This window comes from Cyprinus carpio, chromosome A24 (genome assembly GCF_018340385.1).
Source record: "Cyprinus carpio isolate SPL01 chromosome A24, ASM1834038v1, whole genome shotgun sequence".
NCBI lineage: Eukaryota > Metazoa > Chordata > Actinopteri > Cypriniformes > Cyprinidae > Cyprinus > Cyprinus carpio.
In genome coordinates this window covers 11530969-11552536 of record NC_056595.1, presented here as the reverse complement: position 1 = coordinate 11552536, position 21568 = coordinate 11530969, and the positions used below count along the sequence as shown (strand labels likewise).

Genomic DNA, 21568 nt, shown 5'->3' with positions numbered 1-21568 from the left:
TATTACCCATTTTATACTGTACACCTCTCAGTCTGTCCCTGCGGCTATAGCTTTCATCATGGCATCCAAATGCCCCATAAAACCCAAGGACACAAACTGACAGAAATACACGCACACGCTTTCTTGAGCTGTCATTCTTTAACACACAAATTTGCTGAGTGAGAGAAGAATAAATAGAGAGGGTTAGAAAGTCCGAGCTTTGGAAGGCTGCAAATTTTCAAATAATGCAAATGCATTTTAATTCTCATGACTAGTCCTCCATACCTCCACAGCGAAGGACAAAACCTGAGAGGAAATGCAGGTAAAATGCCAAAAGTGGAATTGTTCTAATACAAAGTCTCTGCGCATGAAAAACTCTTTGTAGGTTCCCCACTGAATATCAGAATTTAGAAATAATATGAGAGAAGTGTTTGGTAGAATGCTACAGTATTTGTTATAAATGATTCTCTCAGATTGTGAGAACATATTACCATAACAATAAACTTATATCAAGAGTCTTAATACAGAGCTCTCTGCTCACATGCCTACACTGCTTTAGCTCTTATTTTGTGTTCCATTCAAAGTCCAATGTGGGATATACTTGATATTGACCGCTTCCAACCATTTAGTGTTTTGTTGTCGGATACTCACAAGATAAACATAGACTTCAAAGTTTAATTGATTTGATATGTATTTTCACACACAGTTTTCTCTGAATCTTAACATAGTAACAGAACAGATCAAAGTCAAAGAGATTTAATATTATACATAATTTTGACAAGTATTTATTATCTTTTGTCATGGTAGGGCAAAATTATTATATCCAGATATTTTGGATGACAACAGGGAGGCTTGTGACTGTCCCATAGACTACCAAGTAAAATACACTGTCAAGGTCCATTAAAGTATGAAAAGCATCGTCAGAATAGTCCATCTGCCATCAGTTGTTCAACCGTAACATTATGAAGCGAGGAGAGTACTTTTTGTACGTGAATAAAACAAAAATAATGACTTTATTCAACAATTTGTCTCCTCTGTCTCTCCACATCACCGTAGCACCATTTTGGCGAATCTGAGCTTTATGTAGGCAGCGTATGCTCTTCTGTGTCAGCCGCAACACAAGAATACATTTCCTCCGTATATTTACGCTTTGATTTGAGAAAAAAAAAAAAAAAAAAGCATCCTGTGTTGTGTCGCTTCATAACATTACAGTTTATTTTGACAATCCTTTTCATACTTTTCTGGACCTTGACACTGTTATTTATTTGGCAGTCTATGGGACAGTCTCAGGCCTCCCGATTTTCATCCAAAATATCTTAAATTGTGTTCAGAAGACAAACAAAGCTTTTACGGGTTTGGAACGACATGGGGTAAGTGATTAATGACAAAATTTTCCTTTTGGGTTGGTGTATCCCTTTAACAAGACTTGACTGTTGTATAACAACTGAGATAATCAACAACAGCTGGGATCATATTTGTACAGTATGGCAAGCAACAATAGTAAAAAACTATTATAAATCATACAGTGTGCACCCATCTTAACTTAAAAGATTGCATACACACAGATTAGAATATTAAGTTATATATTTCAAAACAATCAAAGAAGCGTTTTTCAAATGTGTATCGACCACTGGTATAGAGCTTTTCAGCCTGTTTGCTATGTTTCATTATCTGGTGAGTAGTTTAGCTGAGTTGCCAAACACTGGGGATCATTTTATCGTAGTATAATCTAAAGCGGCTTTGACTGGAGTACTGAAATTTAATTAAGAGCCCCATGTAGGGAAATAGATCAAACAGACCTGACAACAAGTGAAAACAGCTGTGACAGCTATGAAGGTCTATGTTATTACATCAAATTTATACTGAACACAGAATGACTTGCTTCTAGTAACAGCCTTTTTTATGCAAAAGTTGGTACACTGTTTATGCAAAACAGAAAACCTCATGAAACATGAATTACTTCATAATAATGAACAAAACCCATTCATTTATACCATAAAGACCAAGTGTCTTTCACCAAATATGTATTTATTTCCTCAAACAGTCTTAATGAGCCACACGCAATTGATAATTGATATCAGTTCTGCACCTCATCTTCCCAGGTTAAATTGCAGAATGAAGACGGAGTATCAGGAAGGACCACAATGCTTTTATTGCTGAATAGCGATTTAGCCTAATAAGCTTCACAAGTCTCATCAATGAGGTGTGAAATCAAGAGTTTATTAAAAAAAAAAAAAAATGGTAAATTAGTTTTTAATTTCATTGGTGCAAACACGGCAGAGATCCGTGTTTGTAATTTCCAAACAACTCAACTCATTTTGATGAGTTTAACTTGTTTGCACTGACTCCTGAAGGTTTTTGTTCATCACAAATGCCACCATTGCAGAGAAAATAATAATTTCTTAACCTAGATAACACCCTGGAACATGGAGAGAAAAGAAGTGACTAATCATTTTTCGCAAATGAGGTAATTATTTTGGGTTAATGGACTGAAATGCTTAAAGCCAAGAGGCCTTGCTGTCTAAAACTGCCACATTTTCTTGGTTTATTATAACTCATTTATAATTTAATCATGAAAATAACTCACTAACAATAATCTGAATAATGCACAGTTCCAAGTGGTACATATGATATAATATTGGCAAATTAGAATTATTAAGCAACTATTTAAATGGCCTGTTACTTTTGGATCAAATGGAAAGTGCCATTTTACTTGCGCTTAATGGTATTTTTTATTTAGTCCATTTATTTTAATGACTTCTCTACAGATGCTGTCAATGCACAAATCATCTACTCTTCTGTTATTCCCATTCTAAGGTCCCAACATTCCTTACCAAACAAAATATAGCTAATATGAAGCACATACATACATACACGCAAAATAATAATCTACCTAAACTGCCATGTCTTCATCCCTCTCATTCACTCCCATTAATTCGGTAACCATGAAGACACTGCTGAGCCAATGCTCTTTGAAGTCTTCCTTCAGGCTCCTTTTCAAATATCACATGTTTTGTGGAAGCAATTGAATTTTCCTTGGCAGAGGTGTGTTGAACATTAACCCCGCCAGACCCATTGGTATTCCAAATGAGGCGCTCCGAGTTACTGTTCCTTTCTTCCCAAACTCCAGCCCCTGTTCCCAGGGCACAGTCAGCGCATTGGATGGGATTTAGAGTCTGTTTCTCACTGCGCTGGATTCAGTGTATATTACAGCTCTTTAAAAAAGGACTTCAGTTAGAGCTGAGCAATGGTACTTGTAACATCAAAAAGCTGGGGCGCTAAATCCATTTTTCTGGCAGGACGAACAGTGCTTGGCCTTTAGAGATCTGACTACAGAGAACCACTCTGGATAATGGTGTGAGCTGTAAAGTGCTTAATACCCAGAGGGCAATATTCAGGTCCTGTGATGATTCCATGTCTTTAGTTACACTGGATTACATTTGACTGGTCCACATGAACCAATAGCCAAAATGACATTGCAGCCCTATACTAGTTTTCTAAATGATGTTTGAGTTACAATTCTTATCATTCAACATTTGTAAATCCAAGTACCAATTCTGGGGCGACTACAAAGAGTTTTCTAGATGTGGGCATTACATGTGATGTGGTGGCATGCATCATTAATGACGTATATATCTTTTAATGATATTATCTTGATATAATTTTTGTTTTTCATAAAAACCTTATTTAAATAATCTTCACATGAGTTTCTAGAAGTGGCTGCTTATTATAAACACACCTAAGTGAGCAGAGACATCTAGGCAAGTATCTTACCTAATGCTGATGTTTAAATGGCCAGTCTTGGCAGTTATCTTATTAATTTTGATTGTTTTTTTTTCATCAGATACTGTCCATATTGAAAGGTACAGCATGCAGAAGACTGGTGCACAAATGGTGGCTCAGGCTGATCAAAAACATTTTTTGAGTGGTGTTGGGGTGAGTTTCTAGAAGTGCAAGATATTTGCATGTGGACAGGATTAGATTTCTCAGAAGACCATTGAGTTCGCGGAAAACAGTGGATAATTTGCGTTGGAATTTTTACAGAGGTTGTGTGAGAAAAACAGACTTGGCAGATTTAGAGGGCATTAAAATCACAAAGTATCTCTGGGAAACAAATTTCTCTAATGCCCAAGGGGAAAGCTAGTTCCATCTGGATAGGGTTTACGATGGGGTTACAACAACAAATCAAGTGAAAAAAATAAAATAAAATAATAATTATTAATCTGTATTATTTTAGTATTATTTGCATACTAATTATAGTATATACTAATATTTTCAGTTGCGCTTTTATTTTTAAATGTTCTTTTTTATTTTTTTTTATTTGTAGTTTTGGTAATTTTATGTTCTTTTTACATTTTAACATATTTTAAATATTTAGCTGTATTTAATTTTTAGTGTTAGTAATTTTAGTACTTAAAATTATTTAAGTTGCCAGAGCAACATTTAGAATTTTTTAAAAGATTTTTCATCTGATATATATATTTTTTTTAATTCTATGACAGATTTATTTCAATTACTGAAAGTGGTTTATAATAGTTTTAGTTTTAGTTAACAATTACAACACTTTTATTCATGCCCCAGTACATGATGGGAACACAGGCAGTTCCATGGGGCCGACCGGCGGTGGCGGAGCAGGTGGAGGAGCCTGAGGTGGAGACGGAGAGCCGATGAACCAGGGTGACACGAGGATCCGGAGGGCCAAGGAAGAGCAGATGGCGCTGGCGACCGAGGCGGAGGCAGAGATCCGAAGGTCGCAGTGGAGCCGGAGCAACAAAGGACTGAGGTGGAGCCGGAGATAAGGAGGAGCCTGACAGAGCCTGAGGGACGAGGTGGAGCCAGAGGAGTGGAATACTGGGACTACAGATGGTCGACGACAGACCAAGGTTGAGACAGAGGGACGAGGTAGCCCGGAAGAGCTGGTGGACTGATGGGCCACGGTGGAGAGGAGGGAGCTAGGAGCCATGGTGGAGCCACTGGGTCGAAGGGCCGAGGTGGAGTCTGGGACTCAGAGGTTGGAGGGTGGAGACAAGGGATCCTCCACCCATGACGCCGATGGAGAGTGGCCAACCCATGGCGAATCCATCACACAGATGGGTGTCCGAGGGTGAGCAGAGAGGCTGACAGGAGACAGCAGTGGCAGTGCTGAAGTGGCAGGAACAGCAGAAATGGCAGAGCAGAGGGGCTGACAGGGGAATTTATGAGCGATACAAATACTGGGAGTATGGTTGACAGGGGATACAAATCCATGGTCAAATTATTTAGGGCAGACAGAGAGTTCATATGAAGGCAGGAGAAGGGGGGGCATGTCTACATATATTTCCCCATAACAGTCCATAGAGCGTTGCTCACCCTCAGCCATGATGAAGTGGGTGGACCTTCCCTCTGCACTCTCGTGGTACATAGCATTCTCCACTGTGGCGAGCTCTGTTGCCGGCTCTGGCACCTGGTCTGACATTATGGGCTCTGGCTCTGCAGAGATCCTCAGCTCTGTCACTGGCAATGGATCTCCGTCAGTGGTAGGCTCAGGCTTTGGCTCCGCCCAATGGGGAGATGGTGGGCTGGGCTCTGGGTCCGGAGTGGGGCTGGTGTTGTCCGCGATGTCCAAGGTCAGAGGGGGTCCACAGGACACCAGCACACACTCCACAAAGGCGGCGAAATTCCCCCAAGGACCATCTCCGGACAACCGCGCTCTGCACTCGTCATTCAAGTGCAGAGGCAGTAGTCCAGGTAGTGGGTCAGGTTGGTAATTTCTATGAATAATCTTGTATGATCCTTGAGGGAAAGGCTCCTCTGATCCAGCAGGAGGAAGAAGACGGCAGGATTAATCATAATTAACAAAACAAAAACTGACCAAAAAGGAAAAACAAAACACAGGGGAACACACCGCTTAACTTTTGTATGGTCCGGTCTTCTCTCACAGTGTGGTGCAGGAGAGAAGCACATGAATGAGGAAGATACAATAAACAGTCTTTAATACTTCACAGAAGGGTTATCCACAGCAGGGTAACAGCAAAGTCATACACATCAGGGTAATTCAGACATTTCCATTGTTGAGACAGGACAACCAAGCACTGAACAGATGGCAACTTATATGGGGAACTTAAATGAGGATAATTGACATGTAACACCTGAACATTCAAGATTCAAGATTTTTTATTTGTCACATACACAATTATATAGAGCATATATTACCAGCAGTGAAATGTGAGTCAGGTCCGCTCCATGGACAGTGCAATTATTAAAGAATACAACACAGATGAAAATATACATAAATATAGCTATGAAAGAATGAAATAAAAGTAGAGGCAAATGTGCAAACAGGTTGACACTTTCAGTATGTCAATGTGAGGTACTGAATGATGAATATCTTACTGTTAAAGTGAATATTAAGCGGAGACATGAAGATGTTAAGAGGCTGGTTTTGAGTTTAGGAGCCTGATGGCCTAGGGGGAAGAAATTCCTCCTAAGTCTCTCAGTTTTTGACATCAGGCTACGGAAACGCTTACCAGATGGCAGCAAAGTGAAAAGATGGTTACTGGGGTGAATGGAGTCCTTGATTATTTTAACAGCTCTGCTTTTGCAGCGTTTGAGGTAGATGTCCTGCAGAGAGAGGGGAGAGCAGACCCTGAGATGCGCTCAGCTAAGCGCACAACTCTCTGCAGGGCTTTGCAGTCATGACTGGAGCTGTTCCCATACCACACTGATATACACTGAGTCAATACGCTTTCTATGGCCCCTGAATAGAAAGTTTTCAGGATTGCAGGTGAAACCCTGAATTTTCTCAGCTGTCTCAGATGGTACAGTCTTTGCCTGGCTTTATTAACCTGTGTTTGATGTGTGTAGTCCAAGTCAGGTCCTCGGAGATGTTTACACCGAGGTACTTGAAGCTGTTCACCCTCTCCACAGGGGTCCCGCTGATCATTAGAGGAGTATAGGGCTGCTGCTGTCTCTTCCTGAAGTCAACAATCAGCTCTTTAGTTTTGCTCACATTCAGAGAGAGACAATTGTCCTGGCACCATGATGTTAATTTCTCTACCTCATCCAGGTATGCGGTCTCATTATTGTTGGAAATGAGGCCCAGAACCACAGTATCATCAGCAAATTTGATAATAGATGTGGAGCTGTGGGAAGACACGCAGTCATGTGTGTAGAGAGAGTAGAGCAGGGGACTCAGGACACAGCCCTGTGGGAGCTCCTACGTTCAGGGTGATGGAGTTAGAGGTGAACTGGCCTACTTTCACCACTTGAGGTCTGCCGGTGAGGAAATCAAGAATCCAGTTGCATAGTGAAGAATTCAGGCCGAGGTCCATGAGTTTAGAAGCTAGCGTGATGGGGACTATAGTATTGAAAGCTGAGCTATAGTCGATAAATAGCAGCCTTACATAGTTCCTGTTATTGCTGTCAATGTGTGTGAGAGAAGAGTGCAGGATGTGAGAGATGGCATCATCAGTGGATCTGTTGGGGCGATAAGCAAACTGAAGAGGGTCCAAAGTATCCGGGATGGAGGAGCAGATGAAGTTTTTAACCAGTCCCTCAAAGACCTTCATGACTATTGATGAGAGGGCAACTGGACGATAGTCATTCAGGCAAGAGGGGTTATTGTTCTTAGGCACAGGGATGATGACAGATTTTTTGAAGGAGGTGGGAACCACCGATGTAGCAAGAGACTCATTAAAAATGGATGTAAACAAACCAGCTAGCTGATCAGCACAGGACCGCAGAATACGGCCAGAAATCCCATCAGGTCCGGCTGCTTTCCTGACATTCACTCGCTTTAGAGCCCTCTGAACCTCGTCCTCCGACACGGTGATTACATGATTATCGCTGCTCTGAATGCTGCTTCCTGATGTGCTGATCGGCAGACTCGCGCTGCTCAGATTGCTTTCAAAGCGGCCGTAGAAAGTGTTTAGCTCGTCAGCCAGCGACGGATCTGCTCTCACCTCTGCAGAGGATTTATTTCCAAAGGCACAGATGGTTCTTAGTCCTTGCCACATGCGTCGGGAGTCATTGAGCTGGAAATGTGACTCTATTCGTTCCCTGTATCGGAGTTTGGCGGCTCTTACTGCGCGTCGGAGAGCATAGCACGATGCTTTGTACTCACTCATGTTTCCCGACAAAAGACCGGCGTTGTAAGCAGCAGTGCGTTTGTTTACTGCTGCACGGATTGTACTGTCCACCCAAGGTTTCTGATTAGAGAAGGTCCTTATAGATATTGTTTCAGTTGCTTGCTCGGCTAGCATGTTTACAAGGCTTAATGCTACATCTGTGAACTCGCTGATGTCAGATGAACTTGCCCGAAACATGTCCCAGTCTACGTCATCAAGAGCCGCCTGTAGCATGGCTTCTGAGTGGGCGGACCAGCGCGTCACCACCCTCTGCACCGGGGGTTCTTGAACGAGCCTTTGTTTATATTCCGGTGTGAGGAGAATGGCGGCATGGTCCGATTTGCCGAAAGCCGGTAGTGAGCGAGCTTTGTAGGCATTCTTAAACTGAGTGTAGCAATGATCCAGTGTATTCGGTCCTCTGGTTGGACAGGATACATGTTGATAAAAAATTAGGCATAACTTGCCTGAGGTTGGCTTTGTTAAAGTCCCCAGCGATGATAACAGCAGCGTCAGGATGTTTGTTGATGTTGCCGCTGAGCGCATCGTGAAGCTCGGACAAAGCCAAACCGGTGTCAGCTTGTGGTGGGATGTAGACAGCAGTAACGATGATCGATGATGAACTCCCGGGGAAGATAGAATGGGCGGCAAATAATAGATAAATATTCCAGATGAGGCGAGCAGGAGCGCGACAGAGTGGAGATATTCCTGGGGTCACACCATTTCTTGTTAATCATGAAACACACTCCTCCACCTTTGGATTTACCGGCCTCGGCTGTCCTGTCCATCCGTAAAACAGAGAAGTTATCAGACGGCGTTACAGCAGTGTCCGGGACCGAGGTCGTGAGCCATGTTTCAGACAAACAAAGTATGTTACAGTCCCTAATGTCCCATTGAAAACTTGTCCTGGCACTAAGATCGTCCATCTTATTCTCCAGAGACTGGACATTGGCAAGCAGAATGCTCGGTAGAGACTGTGAGCTCTTTTTCTCAGTCTGTTGCGGACCCCAGCGTGTTTCCCGCGGTGTTTCTTGATCCGTCGCCTCGGGTGGTTATTCAGGTGGCCATTGTTCATCTCGGTGTTCCGGAGAATCTCAGATGGCCGCGATGGGTTGGAGGATAAAGTGTCCTGAAACAGGTTAGTGAAGCGGTATCCAATGTCCAAAAGTGTTCCTTTGTCGTAAGTGATCAGTGCAGAGGTGTGCAAAAAGAGAAAGCAAAAGTAGGTAAAAAAGTAAATAAAAACACAATCTAAGCGGAGCGACCTGGACGGCGACCGAACTCGGCGGCGCCATCTTGTTGGGGTGATTGATGTGTGGCGACTGAACCTAGGTCAAAGAATAAGGCTACGTCCACTGGAAGCCAGAGCTTTCCCTATCCAATCTTTTTTTCCCTCATCTCAAGAAATATCTGCGTCCACAAGGAGCCACAAAACCAACACAAAACGATGTAGTATACATGCCAGACCAGCATGTGGCGCTGTAATTCTGCTGCAGAGATACACTAAAAACGGAGAAGACTTGGACTATGCATAAACCTTGCGCGCTATACAAACGAACATGGAACAATACATTTATTAATTTGTGTTAATGTTAGTTAATAAAAAGACAATCGTTCCGTGTTTGTTCATGTTTTTGTTGCTGTTATGTGACATAGCGGTGTCTGACTAAGGGCTAGACGTGGGCTGATTATGTCATTGTTTCAGAAAATATACAGATTCGCTGACCACATGAAAATGCAAGGGTGGCGTTTTCAGATTTATCCACTCCGGGACCCGGTTTCAAAATATGGTATCAGTTTTCAATATCATATAAGTTTCGGTTTCATGTGGACGAAGGGTCTATGTGGTAGAAAATGTTTTAGTATACAGAGTGTATGGTTTTAATGTGGAAGGGGTCTAAGAGGGATGAAAATGAAAACAAACACAAAAGTCCATAAAGTGTGACATTGTGGCTATGATTTTGTTAATACAGTTGTCGGATTGATCTTTTTATAAAATGTTATACTACTTAAATTTGCTCAAATATGCAAATAAATATAACAATGTTTTTTTTTTTTTCTAAAAAACCCTACTCCCTAAAGACTCTGTAAATGTAACAAATAAAATTAAAATTAAATTACTTAATCTACATGCCTAAACCAAATCCAAAAGTTCAGTTAACTTAAAAATTTAAATATACAGTATCATACACATTATACACTTATATATTTGCATAATGTTTAAAGGCAGCAAATAATCTAAATAAATAATTGACATATTCAATTAGGAAAATAGTTGTAGCCTCACATGCATAAATCATAAACCTACAGAGAAATAGCTTATACGGAGCATCACCAGAGAACCATTCCCTTAGCTTCACACTGACAGAGGTGCTTGGGTTCATGCAGCTATTGTTGGAGCAGTGTGTGTGTGTCTGTGTGCAATATAACAGTGACTAAATGCATCATAAAAGCCACTGATTTTGCTACAGCTCACAAAACAGCATCCGTCGCTGCAGTCAGGCCGGCTGCCATATAGCAACTGTAAAAGCATAAACCTACAAAAGCAAAGACCTGGCGGCACAAAGGTTAGTCTGATCCCTCTCAAACAATGAAGTGAAGCTGACTTCAATGTGTGTGTGTCCGACATGGATTGTCTCCTGTATCCTCTAATCCTGTTCTCTGAGCTTCCAACCTGCCAGCGCGAGTCTCCAGTTCTATTAGACACAGACAGCAGACAGGCTGATGGGAGCTGTTAGCATGAGACATCCTCAGAACTACTGCAGCGAACAGACAAAATCTGAAAATAATCCTTTGTGTCTGCTGTCTCAAAGCTGCTTTTTCTCTACTGTTATATACTTATATATTGATATATGACTAGTATGTAAAGTACGTATGTAAATATATATATGTTTTTATATACTTATATATTGATATATGACTAGGATGTAAAGTACGTATGTAAATATATATATGTATGTAAGTATGTAAGTATATATACAGTCATGTGAAAAAGTTAGGACACTCTAGTCCATGGTTTTCTGGTTTTCTTTCTACATTTAAGAAAATTAAACCTCAGATGAACAACAACATATCACATATTGTGTCACTGTTTATTTAACAAAAATAAAGCCAAGATGGAAAACGATGTGTGACAAAGTCAGGACACCTTAATGTGTTAACACAGGAATTATGTGTTAACACTCACCCAAAGGCTCCAGACCAGCAAACTGCCAAAACTTCTGCTTTTACAGAGTTGCTCACTCTTGCCAATGATCAGATAATCAAAAGGCATTTGATTAGCAGTGGCTGACCATTACTTACCCTCTTAATTCCTATGTTAACAGTAAGGGTGTCTTTAGTTTGTTACCCATTGCTTTTCCATATTTGCCTAGTTTTTGTTAATTAAATAATGACGGTGTGATATGTCATGTGTTGCTGTTCATCTTAATGAAATCTTTAAATTTTAAGACCTGCCAAGGACCAGATGATTTTTTATGATGTCCTGAATGGAAAACCAAGGAATTTAATAGGGTGTCCTTTTTTTTCACATGACTGTATATATATATATATATATATATATATATATTATATATATATATATATATATATATATATATATATATATATATATATATATATATATATATATATATATATATATATATATATATATATATATATATATATATATATATATATATATATATATATATATATATATACATATATATATATACATATATATATATATATATATATATATATATATATATATACATATATATATATATATATATATATATATATAATATATATATATATATATATATATATATATATATATATACATATGCATATATATATAGATATATATATATATATATATATATATACATACATACATACATACATAGATATATATTCTCTAGTAAATATATGCGTGCAGAACTCAGAAAAGAATGTCAACAGTTAATGCTATCTTTTAGTCGAAGGTGCTGGAATGCTGTGATGGAACATTCTGGATCAGTTTAACCCTCAGGTGGGTGGGTGTGTGTGTGTGTGTGTGTGTTTTAGCTGGCAGTTAATTAAAAATCTCTTTCAGTGTACTTCAGCTTACATCAGGTAGATGTTTTTTCTCTCAAAAGACCATGGGTGTGGGAGGCTGTGGAGGTTCAGCACATTTAGGTCTGTAGTCGTCTGATCAAATCCTATAGCACAACAGCTGCTCTGCCACCAAATTTGTGTGTGTGTGTGTGTGTGTGTGTGTGTGTACCCAGATGGGGTACCGAAAGAAATTTCATGCTGTACTTCATGGTTCTAAATTAAGGACTTATCCACACTTCCCAATTTCAATCAAATCAGTGATTACAGATACAAACATCTGCTTTTGGAAACCTCATCGCTGTACAACACATTTTTAATTGATAACATCCCAATATCACTTTTGATGTAATGCTGTATTTGTGTGACGATGTCATACTAGTGGATGAGCACATACGACCATCTGGAATCTATAGCGAGTACTAGAAGTGCACATGAAATTCAATTTTACAAGGTTTCAAGTTCATCTACTTTCTATTACAGTATCTTACTCTCTTTTTTTTTTTACTAACAAAGAGAGAAACCATATAAATGTTGAAAAATATAAATATACTCCTTATACCAAGCAGCTGCTGTTGTCTCATAACAACTTTCATTTGTTAAACTTTGGCCTATCTCTAGTGTCCTATGACTGTATCATTATCACTAATTCAGGCACTAATTCTAATTCTATTAGACACTGAGCCACAGATGACTCAATTACCTGCAGGACAATTTCAAGGTCACACATTAAAACATGGCTAGTTTTTATCACCAATATTGCTCTATAACACGCCTTCATGAAAGTTGTTATGAAATGTGTGTAACATAATAATAATAATAATAATAAGTACAAAATTAAAGAGCATACATAAATAAATACAAATAAAAAGGGGAGGTATTTGTAATCTTCCACCAACTCTAATTTTTAACTCTAATTAAAATGTATTATAATAATTGTATATAGTATTATAGTTTCCTTTTCATGAACATTAGGAATGAAAGATTAAAACTGGCTTGAAGACAAGTTTGAAAATAAGGCTTTGTCTTCATACCTTTAAACTTGAACTCATCCTTTGAAGACTTGGGAGACTTAAGCAGACCTTACAACAGATATAGTACGTGAATATAGTGGATAGTGTGGCTTTGACAGAGCATTCTGGGAATATCCAGGGAGCAAACATTTCTGTATACTGGAGCAATTTTGACAATGAAAAAATGGCTGATTCTCTGAGAAATGCACTATTCAGAGGAGATGGAAACATCCACAAACTTACCTGATTTATTCTCTCTTTTTACTCATCCTTTTCCTCGCTGTGTTTAATTCTTTCCTCATTTCCTCCATGCAGCACGTCTGCACTGAAATACAAAAAAAAAAGAAAAAAAACTTCTTGAGATGCCATGTGAAAAACAAAAGCCGTGCATATTGCGAGTCAATTTGATAAACCAAAAAATTTGTCCTCTGCACTCAGGCAGTTGTACATGCTGTTTTATTCAGCTAGCAGAAAGATTGCTGTTTAAAATTTTTACAGAGCAATAGATATGTTGAAACAAGAGGATATAATTTTGTAAATTTCTGTTTATTTTTTTCCTTCATGTTAATTTACAAATGAAAAATTAATTATAAATTTGTACTTCTCAATATACACTACCATTCAGAAGTTTGGAGTCTAGGTTTTTTTTTTTTCTAAAATAAATTAATACTTTTATTCAGCAAGGACAGATTAAGGTGACAGTAAAGAAATGCAAGATGTTGCAAAATATTTGTTTCAATTAAATTCTGTTTGAACTTTATCAAAAGAACATTTTGCCATTTTAATGTTATTTATTTATATATTAAAATAGAAAACAGTAAACAGCAATTTTACTATTTTACTGTATTTTTGATATAATAAATGCAGCCTTGGTGAGCATAAGAGACTTCATTCACAAAGAAAAAAAAATCTTATTGACCCCAGATTTTTTAAACAGTAGTGTATAGTATTATATTATACAATAATTAACAAATAATTTGTATTATATAACTATAATGTATAATCTATACTCTACAGACTACTATATAATCTGTACTATAATCTATAATCAGTATTCTTTGCCTAAAACATAATTTGCTCATGACAATACAAGTAGGGTACAAATAAAATAACAATGAACAAGCCATAAGCGAGTTTTGGTGCATATTCTATCCCCTTCACTTCTGAGACGTTTGCTACGCCCCTGCACACAAATCATTAGAATGATTTATATAAAAGTTTAATGATATATGAGGCTCTCTGTGGGTACTAAGGACCTACTATAAATATGTGTGACTGTATGTTTGTGTATGTTTACACTTTTACTAGTATAACCAAAAGATAAAAACATTAAGACTGATGTTAAGATGTAGACATTTTCGCATACTCCGCTGACACTGAAGTGAAGCTGTTTTTCTTTAACATAAAAGTGTTCATACGACTGTCAACCATGAATAAATTCACGTAACTTTGGACATTTGAGCAATTTTAGTGGCTTGGTGCTCTATTTATTCATGTGTGTGTATTCTATAGTATTCATGTGTGTGTGTTTGTGAGTACAGAAGAAGGCTGTCTGTGGGTTAGACTTAGTGGGCACAGTGAGGAAATCAAAGCAACAATCTGACAGTTCAGCTTCCAAATGTTCTCACCAGGGACAGAAGTGAGGGGTAAAAACATGAAAGCGATAGGCAGACAGAAAGAGAAAGCAATACACCATCCAAAAAAGAACTAGTGTGAACCTTTCATTTTATGCCTATCTGACAATGTTCTTGAATTCAAGCTCCAGACGGAGAACACATGTAGCTTAAGTTCCCAGTACCACCTGCAGTCATATATGGTATATTATACAAGTTACTTCCAGTCCTCTTAGCTGATTGGCTTAATATTTCCAGACCACAGTGTGTGAGCAGGATGGAAGTGGAGTGATGAATGGACTTTTTTCCCTTTCTAAAACATCAAAGCATCAGTGTTTTACCCTGCTATACAAAAGAAAAAAATATTCTCCATAGTTGTAAAAAAACAAAACAAAGATTACTAGAGTATGTTTTACAAGAAAATACCATTTCAAATGTCATGGTTAATTCAATTTGTTACTTTCAATGCATGCCACGTCTTTGTAATTATTTGTGAAATGTATTTAAATTGAATTTTTTGAATGAAAATTGTTTCAAAGTAAATCCTACACCACATTTTTTCAGTTTCTTTATAGGTTTCACCAATAAGTATGATGTGTAAAATGGAAAACCTGCATTGTTGTTCATGCTATACACTGATCATACACTACCTTAAACCCACTGACAGCTAAAGTGAATAATATTGATTACATCTGCACAACAGAGCACAGTGAATCACAGTTTACCGTGTGTGGGGCTGAGAGGGTCCATAATGAACCCGGTCTACCACAGAAAGCATGTACAATGGGGACAAGAGCGTCAGAATTGGACTATGAAGCAATAGAAGCAGGTAGCCTGATAAATCACATTTTCTTTTAGATCAGGGATGGCCAAGTTTATGTGTGATGTTTAAATGGGAAAGATAAGGCCTTGGGTCCTGGCATTCATGTGGACGTCACTTTGACACATACCCCATACTTATAGATTACTGCAGACCATTTACACCCCTTCATGCAATGGTTTCCTGATGGCAGTGGCCTACTGTACTTCAGCACCATAATGCATCCTGCCAGACTACAAAAATTGTTCAGGGATGGTTTGAGGACCATGGCAGAATGCAAAAATTCAAGAAGAATTCAAGATCTATCTATCTGTCTGTCTGTCTGAGTCTCCCTTTGTCTTTCTTTCTCACTCTCTTTTTTCCCCTCCTGTTGGGAGCAATTTCAATTTCACGCTCAGCTGGGACACATCATCCACTCCAGCTTCACACCTCCCCGTCAGCATGCAGTGGGCTCCCACCAACAAGTTCAATCAACATCAACAACACCACATGGTATGCATGGAAAGATGAACACCTATTTATAGGCATATGGCTATTATACACACTAGGTGGCTGATGGTGTCTCACAAATGTGATTATAGACGAACGCATGACAGCCTAAATAGAGCTTAAGTCTTACAAATATCTTGAAGGTCAGGCTATACCTGAAGCCTGAGAAAATATGTTGAGAACCTATGAACAGTTTACATAATAAGTAAGAGAAATGCAGAAATGCTGAAAGAAGAGATGAGGTAATTGTCAAAAGGATAATATATACATACTATATAGGACAAAAAGTACGTGAGATTAGGATTAGTAAATCTCATACAGTAGTAGTATGGTAAAGCTGCCCAGCTGGCTTTCAATTTTCTATGGATTTTCAAAGTGTACATCTGTGGACGATTTTAGGCTAATATCTCCCATAAACTCTTGCACTGTGTGTAAACACTGTTCTCTCAATAATAATATACTTACTTAACACAAAGTAAAGGGAGAACGGGACTAGTTATTATACCTGAACTTCAGTCAATATATTTTTCAGGGTATATTCATAATGGAAAATACATTTTTGAATAGTCATACTCTAAAGTCACACATAATCAATCTCTCTGCCCCACATCAATTTTTTCCCACTTAAACTTTCACCCTGGCCCCTAAGGAGAACGGAAAACTGATACACTCTCAATGTGCATTAAATGAGGATTGAACTTTAGCATTGCCTTCAGACTAAAGGAAAGATTGAGTTTCATTTGGCATGTTTGGAGACAGTCGTGTCTGAAGAGGTGTCCGCTCCATTATTAACCCTTATGACTCCACAAAGAAAACTCACTCTTATGCCATGACACTGCCACGCTCATTCATATTCACAAGCTCCTCATGAATTATGCATCATTATGCAAAAATAAGGATTAAAAAGAGTGGAGAAATTGGCAGTGACCCATGCAAAACATACAGAAAGAGAGATGGGGATGGAAAGAAAGAGAGAGTGCTGGGAGGATAGGATGACAGGAAACAAAAAGACATCTTATCTGAAATCTACAGTGCTGTTATCTTCATGATCGAGTTGAATGCTTGAGTTGTCCACTTTAACATGCATCAGCATACTCAACCTCTGCATTTCAACAGAAGCAAGAAACCAAGACACAGAGCTACAGTTTATACTAATGTAATTCTATCAGAAAAATGTGGTGCAGTCAGAAAATGAGCAAGAAGGGTATTGAAGATTCATACAGGTGTTTCTTCAACTTTTGTGGTTGATTTTTATTAAAAATATGGATTTTCATTTTATGAAGAAACGGTTTTGGAAACTTTTTACCATGCCTTCAACAGCTACTTTTACATAAATGTTTATATATATATATATATATATATATATATATATATATATATATATATATATATATATATATATATATATATATTATTTTCCCTTGTTTCTGAACTAATATTTCAATCCTGAAATAGGAAAATATATCATAAAAATGAATTGCTATATTCTAAAAACTATTATGATATAAACAAAGAATTAAATAAACTATTCAATATTAAATGTGAAAATTATTATTTATTTATTTATAAGTTTCATACATAACCACCACAACAATCAATTTTAAAGTGTTTTCAAAAGTTGACTTTGTTAACAGAGACAACAGTAGGCGGGTTTCCATTACAGATTCGTGGCACGGCTGGAATAAACACAAGCATTGACTAGAGTGGCCTCAATCAGCTTCAGTGGCCGTATCAGAGCCACACTGCACCGCAGACGTGTGCAGTGTAAATTGTCTAAGCATTAATGGTAGGGAAAGAGAGCGGACATGAAGTGTTTTTTGGAGGTTATAGTACACTGAAGAATGATCATATGACTTTTTACATATGCCGTGTGACCTGTAAATGCGGGAAAAAAATGTTTCCATTGTAGTTTTGCAAATTTTTCCTTTTTCGCATTGCCTGAAAAACCATCTCATGCGAGCGTAATTTTTTGCAATAGTTGCGAGTTTTTGAGAAATTGATGCGTTTCCATTAGGTGTATTTTCAATTCGCAATTTCAATTTACGCAATTTGAAGGGTAATGGAAACGCGCCGAGTGTTTTTGAAGAGCTTGATATGAAATATGATGTGATATAAATATCACTTCTGAACAGAATATTTAATTATACAAAATGTCCATTGAAGCTATTTAAAAAGTGAAAAAAAAGTGAAAAAAAGTGAAAGTGACTTGACCTACAGCCAAGTATGGTGACCCATACTCAGAATTTGTGCTCTGCATTTAACCCATCCAAAGTGCACACAAACAGCAGTGAACAATTGAAGCTATTTAAAAAGCAGTGGGCAGCCATTTATGTTGCGGCGCCCGTTCCTGGAGAGCAGTTGGGGGTTGAGTGCCTTGCTCAAGGGCACCTCAGTCGTGGTACTGCCAGCCCGAGACTCGAACCCACAACCTTAGGGTTAGGAGTCAAACTCTCTAAACACTAGGCCACGACTTCCAATGCAAAAGTGTGTAAATATTATTTCATTGTGTGTTTTTTGGATACATACAATTCTAGCTATGAAATTAGCCTCAGCAAGAGAAAGGAGTCAGCCATCCTAATCCATAAGTATTTAAAATTTTATTTTTACAACAGAATGCTTTGCGATATAAATTACATTCTGGTGAAAATACATGTATTGTGTACTGATGGACATTATTAAACAAGCTTGAGAGAACATATAAAGTGGTTTTAGAGTTTATTTATATACCAAAAGTGCCCATAGAAACACTATAAACTACATATAATACATACCGGAATAAAACTACAATGTGATGTGTGCCCTTTTGCTTCCTGTCTCTTTCTCACCTCATTTTTCTCTTCGAATGCAACAAACTGACCCATATCTAGAACAGTGAGCATCCATAAGGATTATGGGTGATAACCGTGTACACACAGACAAAAATGAACACACACATACACAATCAAGTTTTTCTGATTGTCTATGCCATGTACTTCGAAAGAGGATTATAGTGCCCGTGAAAAGGCTGTGAATTATTGACAAAAAGGGACTGGATTTAGATTTCAGGCCAGCCGGGGCTAAACAGGAAAGAGAGGGAGAGAGAGAAAGGTCATCCAAGACCAGGAAGCAGTTAGAGGCACTGTGTATATTTGGGTTTCCTCTGTTTTTTTTGCAAGCTCTCCAAGTAATGAGCTCAATTACAGCACTCATGGAATCCTTTCTGATGGATCAGCAACTGTCAATAATTAAGGTGAACACCTACAATCGTGGCAGCTCAGGAAGAGTACAATCCAATATCCATCAGGTATCCTCTGGGGATAAAAGCTTTTCAGATGCCATTGCCTTTTTCCTCATAATTGTAGTCTTCAGGATACAAGTGCTGCTGGGCAGCTGTTCACTCTTGTAGAAGACAGAGCGGCTATCCCATAAGGCACTTTGAGCCTTTATTCTGACATCTGAGGTTGAAAAATTACAAGATTTAAGCAATTTTAAAGGTGTCTATGTGGATCAAAAAAGCTTCAGTAGAACCTGGTACACTGGGAAAGGCTTAGCTCATTGTTGAGTAAGCAAAAAGTGGCCTCAGGAGAAATTTGCAAGTGAAATTTTGTCAGCACTCTAGTGTGGATTCTTCTGGCAGGCACCAAGTTGGGCAACTTAAGAACACAAGGCAATAATTATGTGTCATATGCATCAAACTTGACCAGATGCATGATTTTAACTTGAAGTAAAAAATCAAAACAAAAAAATAAATAAATCATATACTCAATCAAATCAATTCATATACTTATAATTTCCCATATACTGTACCATATGTAGAGACCAGACATTCTAAACCACCTAAAACAACAACAAAAAACACACCCTAGTAACCATCTTGAATACCCCAGCAACTCCTGACAACCACTTACCAAAACCCTATATGTCTACCTGGATGGTTGCCCCAACACCTTAACAACCACCTAGAAATGCCCTGGCAAACATCTACAATACACTAGAACCCACTTAGCAATGCCCTAGAAATCATCTTGAAAACCCCAGCAACGAATTAGACCCTCTACTATCTACCATCCAACCATCTACAACACCCTTACAAACAATGCCCAAGCAAACATCTTTAGCAACCTAACAACCTCTACAAAACCCTAGTAACTATCTAGAATACCTTAAAAACATTCTAGTTATGCCCAAGCAAACATCTACAACACCCCAGCAACCACTTAGCAATGGCCTAAAAATCATCTAGAACATCCTAGAAATCGCCTGACAAAGCCCTAAAAACCATCTACAAAACTCTAGATCACACCTAGCAATGCCCTAACAACCATCACAAACACCCTAACAACCAATTGGCTATGCCCTAGCAACCATCTAGCAACACCCTTGCTACGATGTAGAATAACCATCTTCAGTATCAACCACTTAGCAATGGGCAAGCAATCGTCCATAACACCCTAGTAGTCACCTAGCAATTATTTAGAAAACCAAAGCATCCACCAAATAATGCCCTAACAACCACCACAAACACCTAACAATGACTTAGCAATTTTCTAACAATCATCTTAAACCTTACAAACAACTTAGCAAACATCTACAAAACCCTAGAAGTCACCTTACACTGTCCTAGCAAACATCTCAAACATGCTAACCACCACCTAGCTACCATCTATAACACCACTTAGCAACCACTGGCCAAGCAATCATCTAGAACACCCTAGCAACCACTCAGGAAAGCCTGAGCATTCCATTGATGGAATTTTCTGTCATTTATGCGACAACATTTTCCCGCCATTGACAAAATTTTCTGTCATTTATGAGACAACGCTTCCCAGACATTGATGGAATTTTCCAGCTTTCCGTGTTTTCACTGGTATACAGTAGGAGGCGCTTTTACACATCTTCTGAAAGAGTACTGAATGTCTGGCTCAAACACAGGTGAAGAAGAAGCAGAAACAAGCAATTGCAAATGTAAGCAGATGCAAATGCGAAATAACACAATAATTAAATGTTATTCTGTGTTCTTTCTTTTGACATACTGCATGTTCAGATATTCATACAACAAAATATCCTGGGGGGCCATGAAAATTTTGTCAAAATTTAAAAAAATGCTGGTGGTGACTGGCAAATTAATATTACCCAATAATAATAAACAATTTGTGTGTTTATTATAGACATGTTCAAAAGAAATAAATAAAACATACATACCCTTCCCTAATATTTCAAAGAGAGGCATCTGTTGAGCCAGAGGCCTTATTACAAAAATAAATAAATAAATAAAATAATTATAATGCCATGGGATGCAGAGCCAAAAAACACACACAGATGCTTATGCAAAAACAAATACATGCATTCAAACAAACAGATCACGGCAGTTCTGCACTAATGCTAATTGTATTTTGTTCACATGCAATAAAATATACAGACATTAACATTCAGAATACACACCCCACTGTTCATGATCCACTGCCTCGCATTCTCTAAACACATGCACGA

The 21568-nt window shown here is 38.2% G+C and overlaps 1 protein-coding gene across 1 annotated transcript in view; it reads right to left on the bottom strand.

Moving 5' to 3' along the window:
- LOC109109419 (disks large-associated protein 1-like) overlaps positions 1–21568 on the bottom strand; it is a 111020-nt gene that overhangs the window by 60595 nt on the left and 28857 nt on the right. Inside the window, exon 2 of the mRNA XM_042714186.1 lies at positions 13421–13502. The gene's annotated coding sequence lies outside the window, so the exon portion shown is untranslated. The remainder of the gene's footprint in view (positions 1–13420; positions 13503–21568) is intronic.